The sequence below is a fragment of the Micromys minutus genome (assembly GCF_963924665.1).
Source record: "Micromys minutus genome assembly, chromosome: 12".
Lineage (NCBI taxonomy): Eukaryota > Metazoa > Chordata > Mammalia > Rodentia > Muridae > Micromys > Micromys minutus.
Genome location: NC_137981.1, coordinates 30,766,102 through 30,791,276, shown reverse-complemented (window position 1 = coordinate 30,791,276; position 25,175 = coordinate 30,766,102). Strand labels below are relative to the sequence as shown.

The 25,175-nt window shown below is 41.1% G+C and overlaps 1 protein-coding gene and 1 pseudogene across 2 annotated transcripts in view; both read left to right on the top strand.

Annotated features, from left to right (window-relative positions):
- Nucleotides 1-25,175, top strand: part of ERC2 (ELKS/RAB6-interacting/CAST family member 2) — a gene marked incomplete at its 5' end in the record, with an annotated part of 796,341 nt that overhangs the window by 536,270 nt on the left and 234,896 nt on the right. The gene's annotated exons all lie outside the window — the stretch shown is intronic.
- Nucleotides 3,930-5,324, top strand: LOC308427987 (elongation factor 1-alpha 1-like; annotated as a pseudogene). Its single transcript has one exon. The product of its transcript is annotated as an elongation factor 1-alpha 1-like (transcript).

The window sequence follows — 25,175 nt, the reverse complement described above, 5'->3', positions numbered from 1 at the left end:
TGACATTCTGCCCTTGAGCATAAGTAGGCTTTGGATAAGAGGTGCATGGCTTTGCTCAACTATAAGCTAATGTAAGTTTGTGAGTATAGGGAAGGTAGGTGGCTCTGAGCCATGACGTCAGGTAAGTTGTGAATATTACATGTGTTTTTGAGGTGATATTTTCACCTAAGAGAGGTTTATGTCCTTGTGGTAAGTTGAGGATCATCTATACTCTTTCTTGTTATATAAACTATTTGGCTTAAGAGCAACCAAAGTTCTGGACCCATTACCTAATTGTTTCATGTCCTGCCTTTTACTTTTCAGACATGATAGCTTGGGAAGGTGGCCTTCCCAATTCCCTATGTGCCGTCTACTGCTCAGAGGAGGTCCTCAGTGATGGCTGGCTGCGTGCAGTGGCTGCAGGGGACAGCTGCCTTGCAATGCTGCCTCTTTCCCTGCACTCAGAATATGCCATAATAGAATTCGGAAGCCAGGTACAAATTTGAGGGATGAGAATTTTTTTCACCCATAAAAATCTCTTTATATCTGAGTTGATATGACCAGTGCTTCCCCATTTCCATATTTGTAAGAGCTGTAAGATTTTCTAGAGATGTGAGGAAAGATTTCCTGGGAAGACACAGCTGCTATTATTTGACAAGCACCAATATAACTCTCTTTCATAATAATTTATTTTAAAAACTGAGTAAATGTAAGAAATTGGTCAAATTTCTGGAAATGTTATTAACTTCAACTTTACAGTTTGTGATTTGATCATTTATTTTAAAAAGTTGAGATGCAGGACTGGAGAGACAGCTGCACAGTATTAAGAACAGAATTTAAATCTTTAATATCCATGTAAAAAAGTCTGGAGTGGCAAAAAGCACCTTTACCATCCACCCATCCCCATAGCTAGGGGTCAGAGATGAGAAGAGCCCAGGGGCTTGCAGGGTACCAGCCTGGTGCTAAGTTCAGGGAGAGACCCATCTGAAAAGAATAATATGGAGAGTGATAGAACTGTATACCAACATCCTCTTTTGGTCTCCGCACATGCACACAATCTACACACATATACTACATATACAGATATACACACAGAGAGACACATGCATACATGCACTCACACACACACATACATAGACATGTACACAATAAAATACATTCTGATTGATGTTTTTTTACTGTGGGTTTTTTTCAGACAAAGGGGAAAATAAATCAAAAGAGACATTTTCTCCTACTTAAGAAAAAGGCTACAAATACAAGCATTCATAGCTTTGTCTCTTAAAACTATTGCCTAACTAAATTTTTTTCTCTGGGTTGCTTAACCTCTTGTGTTCTTAGTTTTCCCACCTAGGAAATGGGAGAATCAGATACTTTCTAAATTCCTTTCAGCTCAAGTGTATTGGCCCTAACTCAGGTTGGCTTAGCTCTGCTTTGTCATGGTCGCAGAATTATTTAGATTTGGCATTTAGATTAATTTAGATTAATTTCTTATTAGATCAAGTTGCCTAAAATGTAGCAGTAAATTTTGGATGTAAAGAAAATTATGGGTACTGTGTTTCAATACTCTTAGAAGAAGTCTGCCTGGGGTAATATTGCCTTTTCACTTTTTCAGCAAAAACAGCTACAGAGCAAGCTTGAGATAATGAATTCTTAGAAGACTGGTCCAGACATCCAGAAGAAATGCTTCTTTTGCCTTTTCTGTAAGGCTTGTGTTTCTCAGATTGCATCCCTCAGTTTTGTGGAGAGAAAGTGTCAAGCATTGAACTGTTACCCAACATGCTGAAACAACAGTTCCTGGGTACAAACAGATAACCTGGTGCCCTGATGTCACATCTAAAAAAGACTCTGTGATGTGGGTACCATTCCTAGGTTCCCAGGAGAGTCTAAAATCCAAAGATTCTTGGAAAATCCATGTGGTAATTAAAGCAGGGCTTAGTTACAAAGGGTGTGTGTGTGTGTGTGTGTGTGTGTTCTGGCTCAGGAATCATGTCATAAACTCATCCTAGACTCTGTTGTTCACCAAGTCTCCTCCACTCCTCTTCGGACATCAGATGAGTCTGAGGAACTTGTTCAGAGAAACCTCTGAGTAACATGACATGCTGGTGCTTGTAGTACTTGTCCAAGTACTTGTCCAAGTAGTAGATCTGATTGTAAGCCATCCTGCCAGTGGGAGAAGGAGAAAACAGGAGCAGGAAATGGGGTGAAAGGGGCTCCACATCTGCCTACGGCCCGCTCAACAACTCGAAACATTTAGTTGTTCTTCTTGTTGTAGTTGCTGCTGCTGCTCTTGTTGTGTGATCTGGAGCTTTGTGTTAATTTACTATTCCTTTAGTTTCCTACTACTTATGAGCTGCCTGAGAAAGAGGGTGTCTCTACCTAGCACCCCCTGTGTGTGACAGAGTTTGGCCATCACTAGTCACTAAGCCATCTGAACCAAGTGAGGACCAAGCACAGGGAAGGAGGTATGAAGAAGGAATTGGGACTTGCTTAGGTCCCTTGCTGGCACCATCTTATGGTGATCATTTGTATTTTGTTCAGGTCTTCCCAATCTAGGAACATTAAACTTTCATTTTTAAAAATAAAGTTATAAGTAGATGATAATTTTATTGTGCATCTGGTCAAACTACCAACTATTTCCCTTGGAAATTATCTGTCAAGAGATATGTCAGAAGCCTCCGCACTGCCCACAGCCCACTAGCCCCAAGCCCAGAACTGCCTTATGGCCACTGGATGTAGAACATGAAGCTAAGTGCTGAGCTATTTGATGTTGGAGAGCTTACTACATTACCCTTTGTTTAGATACACAACCAGTGTTTATGAAGCATTTACTATATCCTGTGCACTGTTAGGGATGCACTATTTAAATAAATCAGACCAAGATCCCGACTGGTTTATGAACAGTGAGTTTAGTGGGAGGTGAATTGCACAATAATCAACAATTGAAGTAGGCAAATTATATGGTTGATGATATGGCAGTCAAACTTAGCCAGAGAAAATAACAATACATTCATACTGGCGGTAGTGAAGATTCAATGTGATCATGAGTGTCACATGTCTGTGCAGAGCTGGCATGTAAGAGTTTATAAAGGTTAAGAGGGAACCTCTTTTTTCTTGGCTTCTTTGCCTGTAAAAGTGAGAAAAAACAATGTTGATCCCATTAGAAAGTGGAGGAGGGGAGCGCTACATTTTAGTCATATTGCTAATTTCACATTTGTTATCACTGTGGTTCTTAATATTTACACAGCTCTGGTATTTACTTTATCTCCTGTGAATTATCATTTGCCAAGTAGAACAATGGTTTCTGAGGGGTTTCCTGAAGGATGCATAAGGGGGTAAGCCCACAGAGACCCAGTCCAAACAGGCCTTCTTCGCCCTTCCTCAATAAAACCACCTCTGCCTGAAGCAATGTGGAAAGACTGATGCTTTCCCGGGATTATGGCTGTGGCTTTCAATGTCCATGCATGCAGCAGAGGTGACTGGACCTGTCATTCACTGAGAGCCTAAGATTGCTGATTCTGAAGGAATTTGTCTATAGTCCTGGGTCTGACATAGCTTCTTTGTAGAAGTCATGAGGTAGAAATGAACTGACTCTGAACCTTCCTTCTCTTATGGAACTTGAGGCATGGAAGGAAATAAGTCAGATTAAGCTGGTGATCAGTTGTGTTTACCTGGTAAGTTCCCAATAGAGTTTAACCAGGTAAACTCTAACAGGCCCATCTCTGGGGTGGAGTGACCACAGATTCAGGTCACAAGTGTTCCATCTAAAGAATGGCTGCCACTAGACCACAATGAAGACATAAAGGTGCAAGAGTTGTATACTGCCTAAAGGGTAAACTAGGTGTGAAATAAACTATGTAATCATAGTCAAGAAGAGATGGAGAGCTTTTTCTGCAACGGGTTTGCCATCAGAACGCAGTTTTTGTGAAAGCCACTGCTAATTCAAAGCAAAAATGGGAAAGGAAAAGACTCACATCAACATCGTCGCAATTGGACACATAGATTTTGGCAAGTCCACCACAACTGGCCACCTGATCTACAAATGTGGTGGAGTCGACAAACAAAGCTTGAAAAGTTTGTAAAGGAAGCTGCTGAGATGGGAAAAGGCTCCTTCAAGTACGCCTGGACCTTGGACAAACTGAAAGCTGAGCGTGAGAGTGGTATCACTATTGTCATCTCCCTGTGGAAATTTGACACCAGCAAACACTACGTGACTACCATTGATGCCCCAGGACACAGGGACTTCATCAAAAACATGATAACCGGTACATCTTAGGCTGACTGTGCTGTCCTGATTGTTGCTGCTGGTGTTGGTGAATTTGAAGCTGGTATCTCCAAGAACTGGCAGACCCGTGAGCATGATCTTCTGGCTTACACCCTGGGTGTGAAACAGCTAATTGTTGGTGTCAACAAAATGGATTCCACCAAGCCACCATACAATCAGAAGAGATAGGAGGAAATTGTTAAGGAAGTCAGCACCTACATTAAGAAAATTGGCTGCAACCCTGACACAGTAGCATTAGTGCCAATTTCCGGTTAGGATGGTGACAACATGCTGGAGCCAAGTGCTAATATGCCATGATTCAAGGGATGGAAAGTCACCTGCAAAGATGGCAGTGCCAGCGGCACCACGCTGCTGGAAACTTTGGACTGTATCCTTCCACCAACTCGTCCAACTGACAAACTTCTGTGACTGCCCCCCCCCCCCCGGAATGTCTACAAAATTGGGGGTATTGGGACTGTCCCCATGGCGGAGTGGAAACTGGTGTTCTCAAACCTGGCAAGGTGGTTACCTTTGCTCCAGTCAATGTAATAACTGAAGTCAAGTCTTTTGAACTGCACCATGAAGCTTTGAGTGAAGCTCTTCCTGGGGACAATGTGGGCCTCAATGTAAAGAACGTGTCTGTCAAAGATGTTAGGCGTGGCAATGTTGCTGGTGACAGCAAAAAATGACCCACCAATGGAAGCAGCTGGCTTCACTGTTCAGGTGATTGTCCTGAACCATCCAGGACAAATTAGTGCAGGCTATGCTCCTGTCCTGGATTGTCACACAACCCACATAGCTTGCAAGTTTGCTGAGCTTAAAGAAAAGATTGATCATCGTTCTGGTAAAAAGTTGGAAGGTGGCCCCCCAATCCTTGAAGTCTGGTGATGCTGCCATTGTTGATATGGTCCCTGGCAAGTACATGCATGTTGAGAGCTTCTCTGACTATCCTCCACTTGGCCGTTTTGCTGTTCGTGACTTGAGGCAGACAGTTGCTGTGGGTGTCATCAAAGCTGTGGACAAAAAGGCTGCTGGAGCTAGCAAAGTCACCAAGTCTGCCCAGAAAGCTCAGAAAGCTAGATGAATATTATTCCTAACACCTGCCACCATAGTCTTAATCAGTGGTGGAAGAAAGTTCTCAGAACTGTTGTCTCAATTGGCCATTTATGTTTAATAGTAAAAGACTGGTTACTGATAACAATGCATCGTAAAACCTTCAGAAGGAAAGAATGTTTTGTGGATTATTGTGTGTGTGTGTGTGTGTGTGTGTGGCAGTTTTAAGTTATTAGTTTTCAAAATTAGTACTTTTTAATGGAAAAAAAACTTGACCAAAAATCTGTCACAGAATTTTGAGACCCATTAAAACAAGTTTAATGAGAAGAAAAAAGAGAAAGAAAGAGAGGTGGAGAGAGAGGTTAGTCATGATTATCGTCACCACTACCAATTTCCAAGGGCAAGGGATCAATCTAGAGTCTCACACATACTAAGCACATGCTCTACCACGGAACTATAACCCCAGCATGTGAAACTTATTTAATCACTTCAGTTCTTTCATTACTTATTATATTATATTATATTATATTATATTATATTATATTATATTATACCTTTGTGACATTTGAAAATATGCTCCACAGGAATATTTTTGAGAGCCAACATAGGTTATGTGCTAAATAGAAAATAAGTTCATTGTTATTATCGCTCAAAATCAGTAGGAAGTAAAATCCAGGGCTATTGTGGAGAAGTGTACATAGTTCAGTCTAAGATCCAAAAAGAAAATTTCTAGCATTGATTGGTTATGTCTACCTTTGTATTGATTGGTTATGTCTACCACTATACCAAGAACAGAGAGAACAGGGACTTGGGGGCCAGGTTTGTTCTCTGCAGACTAACTTGTATGTCTGACTTGTTGCTAAAAAGAAAGATACTTTATTATTTTGCTTCCTATGAAAATCAGACCCATCTTGGAGATGGCCCAACATCTGTTCTTAGAAAGAACCAATATTCCATGACTGTGTTTACGGCTTGACACACTACTACAGTTCACAGTTGTTAGCTTTATGCATAAATATTTATAAATTGAGCTCTGTGCAATTTCATCATGAATTAAGAAATATCAGCATTTAAACTGATATAAATCAACAGGGACCAGATATAAAATATTATTTGATTTTTGCTTTAAAATAATGCTTTGCAGAAAGAAAAAATAAAAATTACCAAGGCATCCCAGAAAATATTTATATTTCTAAAATATCTTTGACATAAAGATTTTCAGTGTAGTGCCCCCTTTTAACACAAAGTGTAGTAGGATACTTTCTTAGCATTCTTTCATTACTGTTATTCACAGTCAGCTTTAAAATGTGGGGCATATATTTATTACATTCATATCCAAATGCAAACTAATTGGAAGGTAAAGGACTTAGTTCAGAATAGCATGAAGTTAATTACCAGGAGTTAGGTCTCAAAGGGCAGAGTATAGTACAAATGGCAGCTGCTTTTGTACTGGTCTCCGTTCCTCTTTGAAGTTGAATATGACCATTCCCAATTTGTTCAATACCACCACGGTGCCTATGTTTGCTGTTTCTTGCAGAACAGTGGTGCAGAGTCCCTACATTCCATATGGGAACACTTTTCAACCTTTAGAATCATAGTGGTAGGTGCCACCGAGTCCATCACGCTGGAGATTCAGGATAAGAAACCACAACATTGAAGTTGGCAATGGTTCTTGCAGGCAGAGGATGTTTGTGCAAATAAAGTTTGAGAGGTGTTGAGACACTTCCTCAGCAACAGTGCAATGGTTTACTCTCCATAGAAGGATTTCTAACTTTGTGTTACTCCTATAGAGAAACAGTAACAAAAAGCCCGCGGACCTTGAACTTACTAATTTTTCCCAGCCAGTAGTTTGTTTATTTCTTGTTAATAATATGAACCTTCTGAATATTTTGTTTGGTGTTCATAGACTAGGTATGAACAGGACAAAATTCTATAATTCTCAATACATTTTAAACAAGCTACCAGGAAAACCTAATTTGTCATCATTCTTGAAGAGAAGGATTTTATAATACTTAAGAAATCACCCACTTACAGTGCTTTTTAAATTTTTACATGTAAATTATATTAAAACAAAAATGTTTTGTTGATCTGTATTTTCCTACTGGACCACTAATAGATGACTTAAAATGATATGGTCTTTTAATGTTTTAATTTTTCTACCTGGGCATGGCCACTCAAAATCCCAGATTGTGCCTTTTTCCTCCAACTTCAGATCTCTGTTCTAAATAGCATCCTTATAGGCACACAATTTTTGCAGTCTACTTTTAATAAGAGTTCAACCTCTCCTCTAGCCCATCACCCAGAGGTAGTGGAAGAGAAAAGATATTAGGATATGGAGGAAGTGGACCTGTTTAGCAATAGTTCTTTGGGAGCAAGCTCAGTCTTCAGCAGCTGCAGACAATTCTCTAGGCAGGCGGACACCAGGCACGAACCAGCAGCTGTAGTTCAGTCTTGAAGAAACCACAGGAGGCAAGGCCGTGGAAGCAGCAAGCTGCCGCTAGAACTTTGTGAGCAGTCCTTTGGTGAGTCTCTTTCAATGGCTACGTTACCATATGTTGAGCTCAACAACACTATGTAAGATGAACCAATACATGTGTGTCTTTAGTGAAGAACAGCGAGGCAGAGCATACCAACCTAAAACTCAGTGCTTGTCTCCCACTGTCTGTGCGGTCATATTTCTACTCCTTCATCAATTGTCCTTTCACATGTTTACTACATCCAAACATCCTTTCACCTGTGTCTGGTTCAGAAAAACATTTTTCACATGTTTGCTTTAGCAAGACATCCTTTCACCTGTGTGCCCCAGCAAAATATCATTTGACATAACTAGCTTTCCAAAGAAACTAGAAGTTTCTACTTCACATCCTATTTGGTTATGACCTGTTTGCATATAATGTGTGTGTGTTCAGTGTGCTGACAGTGTACAAGAGAGTATTTACTCAAGAAGGGAAAACTGAAATATTACATTAATATTTCATAATACTATTGCATAAATAATACTGAAATTCGCATTACTTTATACCTACAAATTTATAAAGGGTGTTTTTACAAAGTTTTCAAATTGTAGATATGCTAGGTATTCCGTTTTTTAAAAATCTATTCAGATGGAGAATTTGGGCTCTAAATTGATTATTTGGCTAAGTATTCATTTTATTTTGAGATTTCCTGCTGGTGATTATGTTTCCTTGGACAATGGTTCTCTGGTTGTAGTTCCTGACCTGCAGCCTCAGAATCTCCTAGAAACCTGTTAGGGGTACAGAACTCAGACCGACTCCATCTATGTGGAACCTGAGGCTCTGGGAGGAGGATGCACCAGACAGAGCTGTAGCAAGTCTTTCTGTAGACTAGTCCTTATAAGTGGGTGACTAGTACACATATCCATGTCCAAGCCTTTGTGCAATTGGTGTCCAACCTTCCTGTTGCAATGTAATAACATCTACAAGTGTACTGGGCCACATCCATGGCTATCCTGAAATGCATATGAGATACAGACCATCTTGGAACTTGTAAAGATCCCATAACAATGAGCTTATGGTTTTTGTATTTTTAATTTGTCCTGGACCTGCCAAATGAGAACCAGTTTGAAAACTTGTGTCTACCAGAAACCTACAGATTGTTCCCAGATACCTAGTTGCTCATTTGATCATAAAGTAAAGCCTACTCATATTATTCAGATAAAATTAGTCCCAAGAGAAGGTATCAGTAGATTATGTTAATATTTCTCTTCACCATAACTACTTGGTTTCTAGATAAGTCTTTGACCCCTTTCTAGATTTCTATAGAAATCATACAAATCTATGCTCTAATGGACTTTATACTTGAACTGTGAAATAGGTGAAATCTACTCTCTTTTGCTTTGGCCAGAGTATTTTATCACAAAAGCTTAGAAAGAAGCTAAAATAGCATGTATTGTTATCCTTTGTGTCCCTGCGTCAGGGAAGTTGTAAAGTCACCTTGAATGCTATGTGATCATGAAACAGTGACATTTTAACCATAAATCAACATAAATAGGTCAAAATTTTGTCCTTTTTGATGTTAGATAAACAAGAAAGTGAAGAAAAGACATAATTGGTAAATAGTGTGTTATCTTTATTTCTGTTGGTGTGGTTAAATATCCTGACAAAACCAACTGAAAGGAGAAAGGATTTATTTTAATTTAACAATTTCAGGTTATAGTCATCCTAGTGGAGCAGCCATTGGGCCAGAAACTCAAAACAGTTCTACTTTCAAGAGCAGAGAGAAATAAAGGCGTGTGCTCAGTTTTATTCCTCCACTCTTACACAGTTCCCTGCTCAGGGGATGGTTCTCCCTGCAGTAGGCAATGCCTTCCCACATCATTTACCTTAATTAAAATGATACTACTACAGAGATTTTCAAAAGAGCAAACCCAGTGTTGACAATGCATTACTGAAGCTTTCTTCAAGTTGACAAATGAAGGTAATTGTCACACGCTGCTTAAAACATAACATCTACAACTCCCATTTCTGTAGCTGTTTGTAAGTCCTCCTGGGTCAACTTGGTTTCCATGTTCTGTCTCCCCTTGATGGTGAAGGGCATCTCAATCATTGATAGGCTGGAGTTGTTGCAACTACTGTTTTCAGTGACCATGAACTTTTTTATAGGCATCATTGTGAATCTTCTATTGTGCGTGTCTCCTTCCTCATCCCTATTAGGTGGCAATGATGTTGATCTCTTTTACTATTGCTGGGTTAGTAGAATGAATGAATGAGTAGCCCAGAATGACCACAGGGTAGTGTCAGCTTCTAATCTGTTGTAACCACAGTATTACTCTCTGTAAGAAGCAATATTCTTCCAGTGAGTTATGGGGGTTTTGGTAAGGAAGGACTCTTTCCTTACCCTGGGAACTATCTATGAGCTCATACTATAGGGAGATGATACCATATACTATGCTCTGGCTTGGGACATACTCTGCATTTCCATGGGGCAGCAGCCTAACCTCTCCCTGTGTTGTTACCCAGCTGATACTAGACTATCACTTCCAGCTGAGAGAGTCATTTATATAATACCAATTGCAGTATATCTTTTCCTGTAACTGGCAGTGATGCTGTCTGTGCAGGATTCCACATGCTGTGAAAAGCTGTTGGGAAATGTAAGAATTATGGTTCTGCTGAAGTGCTGAGGAAAGAGATAGGAAATCCATAGGCTTTTGCTTCTATCCTACTTAAAGCAAATCCTTTCCCCTCTCCAAAATCCAGCTGATGTTCTTAGCTGATCTAATTGTTGTCCATTTATTTCCTCTAGGGACTGTGTGTGTGTGTGTGTGTGTGTGTGTGTGTGTGTGTGTGTGTGTGTGTGTGTGTGTGTTTGTGTGTGTGCGCGCTCATGCATGCATGCACATTTTGAGTCAGAGTCTTGAGTCTTGGTATGCATTCAAGACTGCTCTAGAACTTGGAATCGTCCTGTCTCTGCCATCTGAATATTAGAATTACAGACCCATGCCACCATATTTAGCTTTTGTAAAAATAATATTCTTAAAAAGCACTCTTTGTTTATCATCTCCACTTATATGCCAAGCTTCTCTTTAGATATGCAATCCATTACTCTCTTAGAAGAACGTTTACATAGCCTGTTTAGTGATAAACAGTTCAATTTTTGTGTCTTGAAAGCTGTCTTGATTCTCCTCTCACGGCCTTCTGGTTCCGCTGTTTCTGTAGACAGCTTTGCTGTCAGCTGAATGGTGCTGACGTTTCCTCTATGATTGCCTCAAAGATACCTTTCCTTGAAGCTCTGTACATTGCTACGTTGCATTGGTATTACTTTTGTTTTATTTATTCTGCTTCTTATGTGCATAATGTTCTATCCTTCACCAGTTTCAATTCTTAGCTGTCATCCCTTCAAATATCTGGCACTTCCTCCATATTTCTGCATCTCCTTGAGGGATGCCGATGGCTTGTGTGAGCGTTCCTTTCTATTCTCCGTACCATGTTAACATTCCACTTTCATTCTCCCTCTTTTCTCCTCTGTGAGCTTCATTCTGGATGGCTTGTTGGTTTTCCAATTCCTTTATTCTCTCCCCAACTGCCTCTAAAATACGGCTGAGCACCTCCCTTGAGCTTTTTATATTAACAAGGATATTTTCTCCATTTTTGGGATTCTAAAATGGCTTAGCCCTTTTTGGTCATATTTGTTTCATGTTTATTTTTGTTTAATTCTTTGCACTCCTTATTCCTTCATCTGGACATAAAGTGAGCCTAAAATGAACTTCTTTGAGAGGCTTCTGATATGCTACACACATAAGTTCTTTGAAGCACTTTAAAAGTACCTATATTCTGCAATCAATAATCTTAATGTCTTCTCCCAGGACAAGCACTTGCCTGGTCCACTTGCTCACATTCCATCTGTATCTGCTCCATGATGATCAATGAGGATCATTTTATACTTGGCACATCATGGTGGGTTCCCCGAGGGACTAAAATAAAAATGCTTTCCTCCAAAGCCAATTCACATTTGCTCCCAAGAAATACTGTTTGTCGGGATTTCAGGGTTAATCTCTTGCAACTTGCTAGGACTGGCACCCCAGTTGTTCAAATGATGGTAGAGCTTGCTCTAGTGTGACCCTGTGTATTCCTTGACCTGTAACTTTTCACTTCCGGTTTGAGCACAGACTTGGAGTCTTGTTTTGGCGTTTTCCTGTCTATTGGAGTCTTATGTAAAGTCTTCTGGCTTCCTGTGAACGCGCCAATGCAGTCATGCTCAGATGTTTAAAGAAGGCCATTTGTAGCAGCTACCCAGTCTTAGGTATGGGCAGCTGACTTTAAATATGGAATGTATACCCACTAGTAATACCATAACTTCAGAAAAATTTTTAAATATTTTGACCCCCATCTATCTTTTTCTCTTTTTATTAATCATTTATTACTCATTTGAATTTCAAATGATATTCCCCTCCAGGTTGTTTTCCCTGCCGAAATCCCCCCATCCCATCTCCCCTCCCCTTTGTCTCTATGAGGGTGCTCCTTCATCCACTCCCCCACTCCCCCCTCACAGCTCTAGCATCCCCCTATGCTGTGACGTCAAGCTTCCCTTGGAACAAGGGACTCTTCTCCCACTGATGCCAGATAAGGCCATCTTTATAATAGTCATGTTTTCTCAATTTTTCTGGGATTTTCCATTTAATCCATAGGTCAATCTCCTTAAATTAAAGCTCCTTACTTGCTAAATATTCCTTTGAATGTATGAAAATGGTACCTAAAACCTGTATTCTCAATGAGTTCTGGTATGTAATATACATTTATTCTCTTAATCGGTTTTAAGTAGAATATCTATCTAAATGACATTTTTTTTTTTATTTTAAGCATTCATTGGGGAGTACTCTGTTTTAGAAAGGACAACCATTTTGTTAAAGGGCCAGACCATTGGGATGCGTGCATCTGCTACAGCCACTGGACTCTGCTGGGTTAGTATAAAAGCAGCGAGACAGGATGTAAACAGACGGATGTGGCCGGCTTCCAATTAAACTTTTATTACAGAGCAGGGTGGTAGGTCCATGCACTCTACTTTGTTGACCTGTCTCTTCTAAACTCTGGGGAAAGTCATTCTGCGTACCAAATGTCTACTCATCCTCACGTTAGGGGTTTCTGCTTCTCACGTAGCCCACTTGGCTTACATCAGCTCCCAACGGTTTTGACTGTAATTCTCACATGTGCACTTAGTATCTAATTGTTCAGCTTCCAACAGGAAAGAAAGCTCGTGAGTGTAGGAAAGATGCGTAGTCTCACCTCAGGCCAGCACTTAGCACAATACCTGATAGCCAAGGCAGCTTCAGGAATGAGAAGGCACAGCTGCCCGAGCAGCTAACATAGGTCTTCTGAAATTGAATAGCTTCCCCAAAGTCTTGCTGCTAAGAAGTTGCCAGCTTCAAGTTCAGTCTGAGGTGGATCTCTCTGCAGATGCACAGTTCCTGTGTGCACCCCTTGGTTTCTTGGTCCTCTGCAAAGATGAAGAACAAGGCTCTCTGGCTAGTCTTGGAGCTGGGTCATGTAAGTAAGAGGTAGGGGGGATGGCGAGGTGGAGTTACAGAAGCCTGGCATTAGTATCAAATGAGGCAAATGAGCTGACTCAAGTTCACCAGGAAAGGATCAGTTACCAAATTGCAACAACCCCACTGTTAAGGTACAGCAGTGTGATCCAGGGTCAAAACAGTTTCATGCCAGCAGGGTCCCAGTGTTCCTGGTGTGGTGCAGGGAAAGTAAGTAGGAAGGTTCCATTCTCAGTGGAGATCTAGGGCGGAGCAAAGTGCCCCAGCTTATCCAGGAGGTCTGGCAACCATTAAAGAGAAATGACTTCCTAAATTCTAACTGACAGGGGGACTGAGTGCATTGTGCCATCCAGGATGTAGAGCCCCCATGTGCAAGGAAATGGATATGCTTTCAAAACTCCTGGGGTCTCTACGCTTTGTCCCAAGCCTGGAAATGTAATGTGGAACTTTTTTTTTTTTTTCCAATTTTTCAAACAACAATTTGAAAGAACATTAACTTACTTTCCCTAGGATTGTGGGAAGCCGTGTTTTGCTTATTAGTCAGTGGAAAAATCGATACGACTGAAATATATCTAAGTGTAAGCTAGCTAATAGAACAGGCTTGCGGCAGGAAAACAGACCATTTGAAGCAAATCAGCCATTAATTTTGAATGTATTACTTAAGAGAAGAGGAAACGTGGAAGTAAAGTCAAAGTGACATGAAGGTTCATCTCAAACACCCCGAGGATGTAACAGAAAAGAATTGTCTGCTTTGATTTTCATAAGCTTGGCCAAACCTTCGGAGCCAACTCTCAGGGCCTCACAACAACCATGAGCTTAACCAAGTTCTACAGAATGATGGCATTAATTCTCTGGAGGGCACCAACCCCAAATAAGTATTATGTTGTCAGAGTAATAATCCATGGGCAGAATAAAATGTGTCTAGGTATAATGGCAGCCAGCAGATAACTGGTGCAACCATTACTAACTACACTTAGAGAAAGAGATGCAACCTGTCCCTGTACTTGGATCTACCAACATCATTTGTACCACAAAATGGATATTTATTTTGACATGGCCCCTAAGCTTTTAACCTTTATCATTTCTATTCGATTCCTCATTTTCTGAAAAGACAACTTAAAAAATTGCAGTTAAATCACGTGTGTGCTCCTATGTGTACACGCCATGGACTCTGATACACAAAACATGATCAACAGAACTACCAGTCTAAAACAAACTCCCTGAAAGCCTGGAGGAAGTCGCTCTTTCGGTCCATTATAATTATTGCAATTGATCATCCAGTTGGGCCCCCGAATCCCTGGCAGCCGGGGCAAAAAAGGGCAACAGAATAAACCGTACCATTCTTGTTACTGGAAAGGAGGAAGTGGACTGGTTTGTGGAGATAGAGATTTTCCTGGCACTGGAGAGTCAGGAGGTTCCTATGCCTCGTTTTCTATAGGAGTATTGAACCACATAATGGATAATGTTCTCCCCAGCCTTTTCCAGCTAGTGCAGATGTGGTTTTCATAGAGCCGTCTTTTGCAATAGCTTCCAAATACAAGCTGAACTCATGTCATTAAGGTGCAACCCAGAGAAAGCCCACAGAGAGCATGTGTGGGGTTATTTCCATGTCGTGAAAAGTCTATGGTTTTGATTTCAATATGTCTTTTACAGGTCTAGAAAGAAATTCTAATTTGTGTGTCTATGCTACTGAAACCCAGCACTATTTATGTATGTAGGCAAATTCCCCACAGAGTGTGCCCAGCCCGCTATTTTAAATGTGCCCACCACATTTAAACCATCCTCTAGAGCTAGTGACAGTTTTTCTGCCACCTTTGCTCTTTTGATTCATGAATAATGTACTGTGGTAAGTTGGCTAACTATAGACAGAGTCTTTTACAAGCTTGGCCATTCATTGGAAGGGAAGCACTATCCCTGTTAACTAATAGGTCTCAGTAGAAGGTTCTGTATTTTAATTTTCTTATTAGTTTTGAGTTTTGATATTCATATTAACAGTAATGATCTGTTGTTGGTTTATGTCATCAGAATGTCAAAGGACAAGTGTCTAGAGGTTGGCGAGTGTCTCACAGCTGCTTTAGGAATTAGTGGATGAAGCCCTCCATTGGAATTTGGTAAAATCTTAGGATATTCTGCTGACTCTGAGGCCACATTAGTCAGTGGTGACTGCTTACCAAAAACACTGTTCAGTTAGCGTATTCATATGATTGTTTTGACCCTCGGGTTCCACCTTAGCACTTCCAAAAGATGCTGACCATCTGAATGGAGTTTTTCTGCCTCTGCCCTTCTTGTAAACTTTATTGTTTTTAATATTTGTAAAGTGCCCAGAAGACATGAAAATGCACCCAGTAACCTCAACTCAGACTAATCCATCTCACTGGACCCAAAGCATGGACCCAGAGCATCACCACATATAGTTCCTCCCCTTTGTCAGGAGATACATGAGCTTCTGGGTACCGATTTGGCATTCCTGCTCTCATTTCTTAGTTGCCAATCTTCTACTCTGAATCTTGTTGCCCATGTGGCTTTCTGGTCTCTATAAGACTCTGGTTCTTAGCAGCACTGGGGTTCATTGAGGCCATTGGCTATCTGCCAAGGATTTGCTTTGCCTTCTTCGCCTTTGTTAGCTTTGTCTATGTTTTAGGAAATAAGTGGGAGAGCTTATCAGGATCTAGGTTTGCATAAATATCCTCATTTCTATTCAACTTCATGTTACCACTGTTTCTTGGATGTTGCCTTAGCTATTTTCCTTATTGCTGAGACAAAACAACTAAATAAAGCAGCTTTAGTAAGGAACGTTTTGTTTGTTTGTGTTTGTTTGGCTTTCAGTTCAAAGGAAAGTCCATCATGGTGGTGGAGACATGGCTATATGACTTTGAGAAATTGTTGGTCACACTGTATCCTGGAGTTAGGAAGCAAAACACAGCCAAAGCTGTGCTCGGCTCTCCTTGTCTTTTGATGTGGTCAGGGATCACAATTCATGGAAGGATGCGAAGTATTTTTAGGGTAGGCCTTGCTACCTTAATTAATCAAATCTATAAACTCTCCCAAAGACATGCTCAGAGATCAATCTCAGTATGATCCTCGGTCCTGGTGAGGTGACCATAGCAACCATCAAAGAGGCCATACACTCACCTGCACATTTCACTGTTGCATCTGGTAGTCAAGAACTTGGAATCAAAAGGATATTTATTCCACAGTGCTTACTAGAGCCCTACTTGAACTGAACCCAGTGGGTATAATGTGCTAGGATGGAGGCTGCTCAGCTCTCTTAATTTTAGAAGCACAGTTCTCTAAGCAGGACACGTACATGAGTCAACAGGAAGATGATTTATCAGTATAGCAATTGTTGGCCTCATATTTGAAGAGGCTTTAATATATATAAAATCTTAGAGCAAAAGAACTCCATCTCAGGCCTCTGCCTCTCTGCCTACTTTCATTATTGGAAAGACTAGAGATTTCCTTTCTAATTGTCCATATTTTGCTGAGTTAGCAACAGCAGTGCAATTTACCAAGTCTTAACCTCTAACACTGAAAGGGGGAGCCTGTGAAATATTGCCCAAGCCTAGCCTTGGTTTAGCCATGAATTATGCATTGTGTATTTAGACTATTCTGCTGTTATAGTCTGTTTATCTGTTGACTTCCACTAAGATTTAAGGTTTTGTGGTACTTAATAACTTGCTTTATTTTGTTTGACATGTATTTTATGTCCTCCATGTGCATGGATACGTAAGATACACAGTCGTGGGCGAGGGTCGAGAGAGAAAGCCCAGCCCTGACGGCATTAACTTTGAGAACCCAGGGGTGAAAACTTTCACATACTCTTCATTCTTGCAGAGTTCCGAGTTTTCCCTCCCTACCACATGAAATAGCTAGATAAAGGGAAAGAAATGAATTGTGGTTCCTCCTGTTTCTGCATGTTGCCTATTAAGTGTGCTCCTTAAACTTAAGGTATCAAAAGACTTTCAGTTAATTCATCATCAGCCACCAATACAAATCTCACCGTTTCAGTCCATATTGTAATTTTTTATTCTGTTTATTTCATTGGTCCCATAGTCAACGCTTTTAACCTGGTGGGTTAATGGAGCTTTTACGTGTCTTCCAAATAAGGGCAATATTGAGCCAGTGTGGTGGCAGTGGATTTTAGTGTGATCTTAAAATGTTTTAAGCATTTTTTTTTAACCTTCACAGGTTTGTGTTTGGAGCTGTTAAAAATTTTTAAATTTAAAAAAGCTTTAAATATTCATGCATAATATGACTTATTAAATGTTTATTGTCATATTGTAAGAGATATAGATATATACACATCCTTTATGTACATTTATTTGCTTGTATATTTATTTTTAGAGACTGGGTCTTAATCCTGTAGCCTAGGCTAGCCTCAATCTCAGGATCTCTCCCTTAGCTTTTGGATAAAAAGTATGAAACTTCACAACTGATTTTTTTATATCTATTTATATGTAGTAATTATGTCTGGAAAACTTTTAATCTTATTTGTCTTCCTGATTTCCATTCTGGAATTTATAAATTATCTTTATAAAAGCAGAACTTAGACCCTGTAAAGACTGTTACACATTCCTGCTTTTACCATCAATCCCTTTTCACCGCCAGTGCCTTTGAGTTCTGGGAAAAAAACAAACAAATAACAAAACAAACAACAATAAAACAACTCCCCTTTTCCTGGCTTTGTTCACAAAGAATCATGTCCCAGGCAAGCATATTCTTAGGTGTGTGAGCCACCATTCAGGATTCTTCTCCTCACCCCTCATGAAACCCTCACTAAGAGCATCTAAGGCTAACCTGCTCCTCAGGTCCTCTTGTTCCAGGCTACCTAGTCAGCAGGAGGGGACCCCCATTTCTGAATGGAACCCAGCCTGAGCTCCTTCCTGGACTTCCTTGCTTTTAAATAGGCAGCAGCAGGGAGACAAATGTTCACAGAGAAGGTCATATGCATTTCCCCAGTAAGCATGGCTCTGCTCAGCACCAGGCTGTGATGTCTGCTGACAGATGGGCCATCTCAGCTTCTAGCTCTAGTAAGCTTACAGTGCAGCTGGGATGTGGTTTGGTGACTGGCTTGGATTTCCTCAGAAGCCAGTCTCTAAGGATCTGAGTGCAAGTTGCTTACCGAGAAGGACAGAAAGCAGAGGTACTCACATGCTGTCTTTCTCCCACCATGAGCTGTGGGCCATTAATAGCAATGTGCCAATCTTACAAGACAGGGCGTGTGAAGAGGATATTGTTAGGTGGAGTCACAGGTGTCTCCTAGAGGATTGTGCTGATCAGTGTTGTACTAGTGATCTCCAAGGGTATGAAGCAAAGATGCTGACCGAGGGAGCTGGGATAGAGATCCAGTCTGATTGGTGATTTGAGTGTTAGACTACAGACCACAGAGAGACCACAAGAAGCCTATCCTAGAAACATGGCAGTTGCCTGAGACCTGGGGGCAAGCAGAAGTAGCTAGAGCAGCCTGCAATAGAAGGAGCATCTCAGAGAGAAGCATTAAAAACTTCCATTGGGCTGGAGTGTGGGAGGGGTGATCAGGTCCACATACTCAGAAGTCAGATCTACTAAGTGCTGAAATCCACAAAAGACTCCAGACATTATCCCATGAGCAATACGAAATCATGGGATGAATTTTAGGTGCGGACATTATAGTGATTAGGTTTGCTTTTGGGGAAAAACCTTGTGGCTTCATATGAGGAAATGGAGCGAGAACCTTAGCTGTGGGCAGGAAGCCCAGCTGAGAATGTACTACAGTCAGCCAGAGCAGCTAGGCTCACGCATTGCTTTCCGATGACCAGAGAATGTCTCTGGTCTAGCACACCCCACTGCTGTCTACACTGGCTGCCAATTCACATCATGTTGATGCCAGCATGCATCCTGGCCTCATCAAGAGATGTGTATGATGACTTCTGTCTTTCTGCAAACACGGAAGCCCCTTTTATCCTCCATGTTTCTTATATAGGGATGGTTTTGTTCATTTTTGGGGAAAAGGAGGCTAAATTTTTTTTGAAATTTTATCCAAGTTATTACCACAAGATAAAACAATACTTTTCTCTTTTCTAGTGTTCCTAGAAATTCTTCTCAGGTGTATTGTTTGGGGAAGTAATGATGGTGTTTCGCACATAACCCCACACCCTCAACAAAACATTTTCTTTCAATCATCTTCAGTGTATCTTCTTCATCTTAGACTTTGTGCTGTTTCTTGGCTGAGTCTGTAGTGTTTTTGTGCATCTGGGCCATTTTTTGGCCTTTTCTGTTGAAGAGTATGCTGGTAGTTCAATGGCTTTCAACCTGTGGGTCATGACCCCTTTGGGGGTCAAACAACCATTTCACATGGGTCACATATCAGATATCTTACATATGGGATATTTACATTACAATTCATAACAGTAGAAAAGCTACAGTTGTGAAGTAGCAATGAAAATAATTTTATGGTTGGGGGTCTCGGCATAAGGAATATATTAGGATGGTTGAGAACCACTGCTCCAGTGGAACGCTATCAGGTATAAAAGACCTACTAACTTGCTGATGGTGCTGATCTTTTACTGTTAGCTTCTCTAGATGCTTAGAAGATGCTCTGCTGCCCTGAGGATTTAGAATAAAAACATTATGCCCATGGTCTCAAGAGGCAGTAGGCCAAGTCTTGATTAAGCTATGAAGACAAGTATTTTGCTTTAGAGGCTTCATTTGTTTAGACAAGTTCTTCTATAGCCCAAGCTGGCCCTTGAACCTGAAATCTTTGTGCAAGGGCATATGCTACCATGCTGGCTTCAAGGTAAATATATATATACATACACACACACACACACACACACACACACACACACACACACACACATACACACACACACATATAATGCTTTATTGATTCTTTGAGAATTTCCTACATGCAAAGGATGCATTTCAATCCTGTTCACCCCTCCTTCCCTCTCTATCCCCTTCTGGATCCACCCACACAAGTAGAATACAATTGAAGACATCTGGTAAAAACCACAAGTAGTAAGCCTTGAGCTAGTGGCATGTTCTTGCAGTGCAGCATTCTGGATGAGAACAAACTGTTATAAGGTACTGCTGCAGGGATGCGTTCAACCAGTATGTTGAGTCAAAAAGGCCTTAAGGAGAAAGAGAGAAGTGTGTAGGACCGTTCATAGCACTAATTCACAAAAAGTAATTTATGAAAGAACTGGATAGTGGTTTCCCGAACTGAGGAGGGACAAGAAGGGGCACAAGAAGTCTCTAGGGTCAAATTGTATTTTGTCTTCAAATACACTTGGTCCACATATATGATTATTCTGTGAAAATTCATGGATTTTTATATACTTATGATGTGAGAAAATTCTTAGAATTCAATAACTGTTTACTTAAAACCAATTCAAAAACAGAAACTATAGGTCATCTGAACAGAACACAGTTGATCTTAAGGACTATGTGGTGGGTCCATGTCAGAAGTGTCTCAGGGTGGAGAGGCAGCTTCCAGAAGATGGAGGGGCAGTTTCTAGAACATGCATATTCTTCCCCCGAAAGAACCAAAATATCTTAGACCATGGAAAGCCCCTGCCTTCTGGAGGCTGCCATGAAACTTCTTTGGCATTAAGCTCTGATCTGTTTTTGCAAGACTTAACCTTGCAACTCTTTTGCTATAGATTTGATGTGCTGAGGTAGGAAGGAGTAATTCCAGAGAATGTTGATGGCTCAGAGATTCAGTTCAAATCTTGGTCATTTATTGAGAGGGATTTCTTTATCTTTCTTGTTGGGGTTTAGCATTTAAAATAAAACGTGATTAAATGTTGAAAACTAGAAGCCAAGGCAAAATGAGTGAAAAGTTAATCGGGAAATATCCTGCTGCAGAAGAAATAACATATTTCCCTGTGATGTACTGGAAGTACTGGGGAGGCTAGGTGTGGCCTTCCTGTTTCGTGTATTAATTAAAACACAATACACAGTATTGCCAGATATACTCCAGTAATGCGGTTTCCCCTCCCCATTGGGAGCTACAAGCAGCAGTCTTCCTGATCCGGTTCACCTGCCTCTGATCTTCCCAGCCATCTGCTCCCCACCCCCCTGAGAGGGCTGTCACAAATCCCTATACCCCAGTAAAATCAAAACTCTAGAGGCTTGTAATTTATCAGTCAGATTTATAGCAGTAAATTCTCAATCCCTAAAATGCCCACACCACAAACTCAAAACTCAACTGATACTGATACAGCTTCTCGTCACTGTCTCTTCTTTCTCCCTCTGTCTCTCTCTGTCCCGTCTCTAAAACTCTGAGCCCACCTTCCTTTTCCACTGCCCAATCACAGGCTCTAGCCTTATCTTTCGCCTGCCCTCCTCACCTACATATAGACAGCAATCCACACCTTCCTAAGGGTTGAGCATGAACTGAAGAGATGTTTCTTTCTAGATAGAGGCCAGTAGCATCTTGTATTATTCTTCATCTTGAGGGAACTATTGCCACTGATTTGGATGGAGCTTATTCAACTCATCCTCTATTCTAGCCATAGCGAAAACCCATTGCCAATACTCCCAAACTTGGCCGCATGTACTCAGAATGGCAGTGTCAGTGGCCGAGGTTTGAATGTGAAATGTCTCTTTCATCACAGGCCCGTGTATTTGACTACTTAATCCTTATAGTGATGTTGTGTAGGAAATAGTGGAAGCCTTTGGACATGCAACCAAGCTAATAGGCATAGGTCCTTTGGGGTGAGCCTGGAGGACTATAGGCTGCCTTTCTTCCCTTCTGTCCTTCCAGGTCCTAACCCTCTGAGGGCTAACAAGCTGTGCCACAAGCTCCTGATACATAGTCAGAACCCTAGTTGCCTACCTTCCCTTGGCCTTCCGGTGACAGGCTATATCTCTTTAAATTATGAGGCAAAATAAACCTTTTCTCTCTTACGTTGTTCTAGATAAAAGTAATAAAGAGCTATTATTTAGGCCATATGAGTTTTTACCTTTCCAAGCTCCCTGTTTAGTCATATTTAAAATGGGAAATCCTGATCTGACAGGGCTAAAAGAGATATTTATGTAATTTGCATAGCACAGTGCCCAGTTCATCAGAAAATTACAGATATGATTATATGCCCTCAGTGGTGGCAATGAGGGAACATCTTTCACTGATTCCTATACACAGACACATGGAATTAACTGTGCGTCCTTATTTTAAAATAGAGGCCAAACTCTTTGTATGTTTAGACTATATTCAGTAGTCAGGGACATTGGCACCAAATGGGTAACTGAATCATTTTCATGGCTCAATGTGTAGAGGGCTCTGAAATCACTCCTGAAATAAATGAATAATCTATTCTTCCTTTACTACTCCCTGCGATCACAGTGCAATGCACACACACCCCACAGCAGGATGAGCCTCAGCTTAGGCTTTCATCAGATCTGCAACGGATGAGATAATGGTCCTACTGTAAGTTGGCACTTCGTAGGCCATGTGTGAGACACTATGGTGAGTTTAGCTCAAGGGATGAATGAACTTGAAGATTTTCCACATTTAAAAACAGATGTACAGGCAAGATCTACAGCTGTAGTCACTTCATAAATGAAGAAAATAAAAGGATAAATGCACACTTCAAGATCTAAGTCTTTGCTCAATATTTTAACCACGTGGCTGATTTCTAAGTCCTCATATCTCTGCGATGGAAAAGAAGTAACACCTTGTAAGAAAGCTAGAATTCCTTGTGACCTTCCTATGGTTAAAGAAGTCATCAGAAACAATCAGAAGGACCTCAGTGAAGCAGGGGAAAACAGAGCTGCTGAGGTAGAGTCCCTCTTTAGGTAGAGCTGCCTCTGTCCAGATTGCTGACCTAGGTGAGACAAGATTTCAAAGTGTGAGGCATTCCCAGGTGGCCTGATAGGACAGTGTGGAGTTATACTAACTGACTTTTCATTAGCACACTATAGACTACCCTTCTTTGCCACTGGAGTCATCAGGAAGCCCCAGTGTTGGGAGCAATTTGCTGTTAATGAGTGCAGAACTTTGACAAGTTGTGACTAGTAGCTAACATGAAAGTATATTTATACCAGGCCATAGTGACTATCTGTTGTCCAACCATGAAGACAGTAAGAAATTTGAGGTTCACATTTACAAGATCAAGGTGGAGATCAGCTGAAGGAAAGAGTTGAGGAAAGCCAGTGCAGATAACCTGGAACACTACAAGTTAGGCAGTTCCTTTGTTCCAATAAGATGAAGAGAGATTTGGAGAGAAATCAAAGAAGGTTGCTAACTTGTAAAGCTTCATGTATCACCTAAACATTCAATGCCTGAGTTCAGAGATGCAGGAAACAAATTTTCTAATCAGGAACTATTCGAGGTTTTCATTAATACACTGAGCATCACTCTCTATGTGTTCCTTCATTACTCCCATTGAGAACCACTTTTCTCACTCTCCTTTCAACATTTACATCTGTGACAACCTTTCCAAGAAGTCTTTTCTGAAGACTTCACTCTCACTGCATGTTCAGGATTGGTCTATGGCTATGTATTGTAATGCAAAATTCTAGACCAGAAGGTCTAGGCCTACCAGTGACTTCTCATGTTTACCAGCTTTGGCTGTGCAAACCTGTTCCTTAACTTAAACCCATTGGTTAAATAAAATTGGCTACAGCCAATTCCTGGAGGGATAAGAGGTTGGTGGGCGAGGAGTGAACTGGTTGCAGGAGGAGAGACCAGAAGGAGTAAGAGAAGGGGAGGGGGAGGAGGAGGAGGAGAAGGAGGAGGAGGAGGAGAAGGAAGTTGCCATGAGGGGAGAGGAATCATAAGCATGTGGCCAGGAGAAATAGCAAGTATCTGGGTACACCACTGGGGAGCTAGCCAGGCCTGTAGTTAGAAAAGTAGATTAGGGGTGACCCCCAGTAATGGTCAAAGCCAAATAAAATAACCATAAGTCTGAGTTTTATTTATTTGTAAGCTAAAATTGTTCTTGCTACAACTGCATTGTACCAGGCTTCCCACCCTGTCTTTATCTTCCTTCTTCTCAGGGGGTTAAAATATAGTCATTGCCAAGCAACACATGGTGAAGCCCAGTGGGCTGAGAGCTGCTCTGTCCTTCCTTGGTACTTGGAAGGGACTACCTGAGTTAAGGGAACTAGCATGTAGAGTGGGAGGCATGTCCTGTTAGGTAAATTGCTTGTAATGCAAGCCCAAGGACCTGAGGTCTGATCCTCAACATCCACGGTGTTGTGTTTCTATGACCCCAGCACTTGGAAGGAAGAAATAAAATAATCCCTGTTGTTCTTCTGCCAGTCAGCCTGGCCAAGTCACCGAGGCCCAGAGTCAGTGAAACACTGTCCAAAATAAGGCAGAGAATAACTGAGGAACACACAGGATATCTGAGCTCCATATACATGTCCATGGGTATGTGCACACACAAGTTTGCACACACAAGTTTGCACATACGCACACACATTCGCACACACCATTCTATACCATTGTAAGAGCCAATCCCTTACATATACCTAGAGACAAAAAAGGACTTCATGGAGATGCTATGCTAATAACATCCAGAAAACCTAGAGAACGTGAGAGGAACAGGGAAATCGCCAATGCTAAACCATAAAGAACAAGGAAAGCTTCCTGTGATAGCCCAGGATGAAGGGAACTTGAAACAGTGAACAGACCACCTCCAGGGCTGAGCTATAGCACAGGGGTGAAGCCCTTGCCTCCTATAAGCAAAGCCCTGGATTTGATCTCCAGCAACATGAAAGAGGGGGGAAAGGGTAGGAAAACTAACAGACAGCCTTGAATTTTTTCCTGCTACAGTAATTTACGAGAGTTTCTAGGAAGTATTTCTAAGCCTCACAAGTTCTATTGTGGACATGAGTTCCTGTATCCTCACCAGGCAGCCTTTGTTACACAAATTGGTAACCCAAATGAAGACA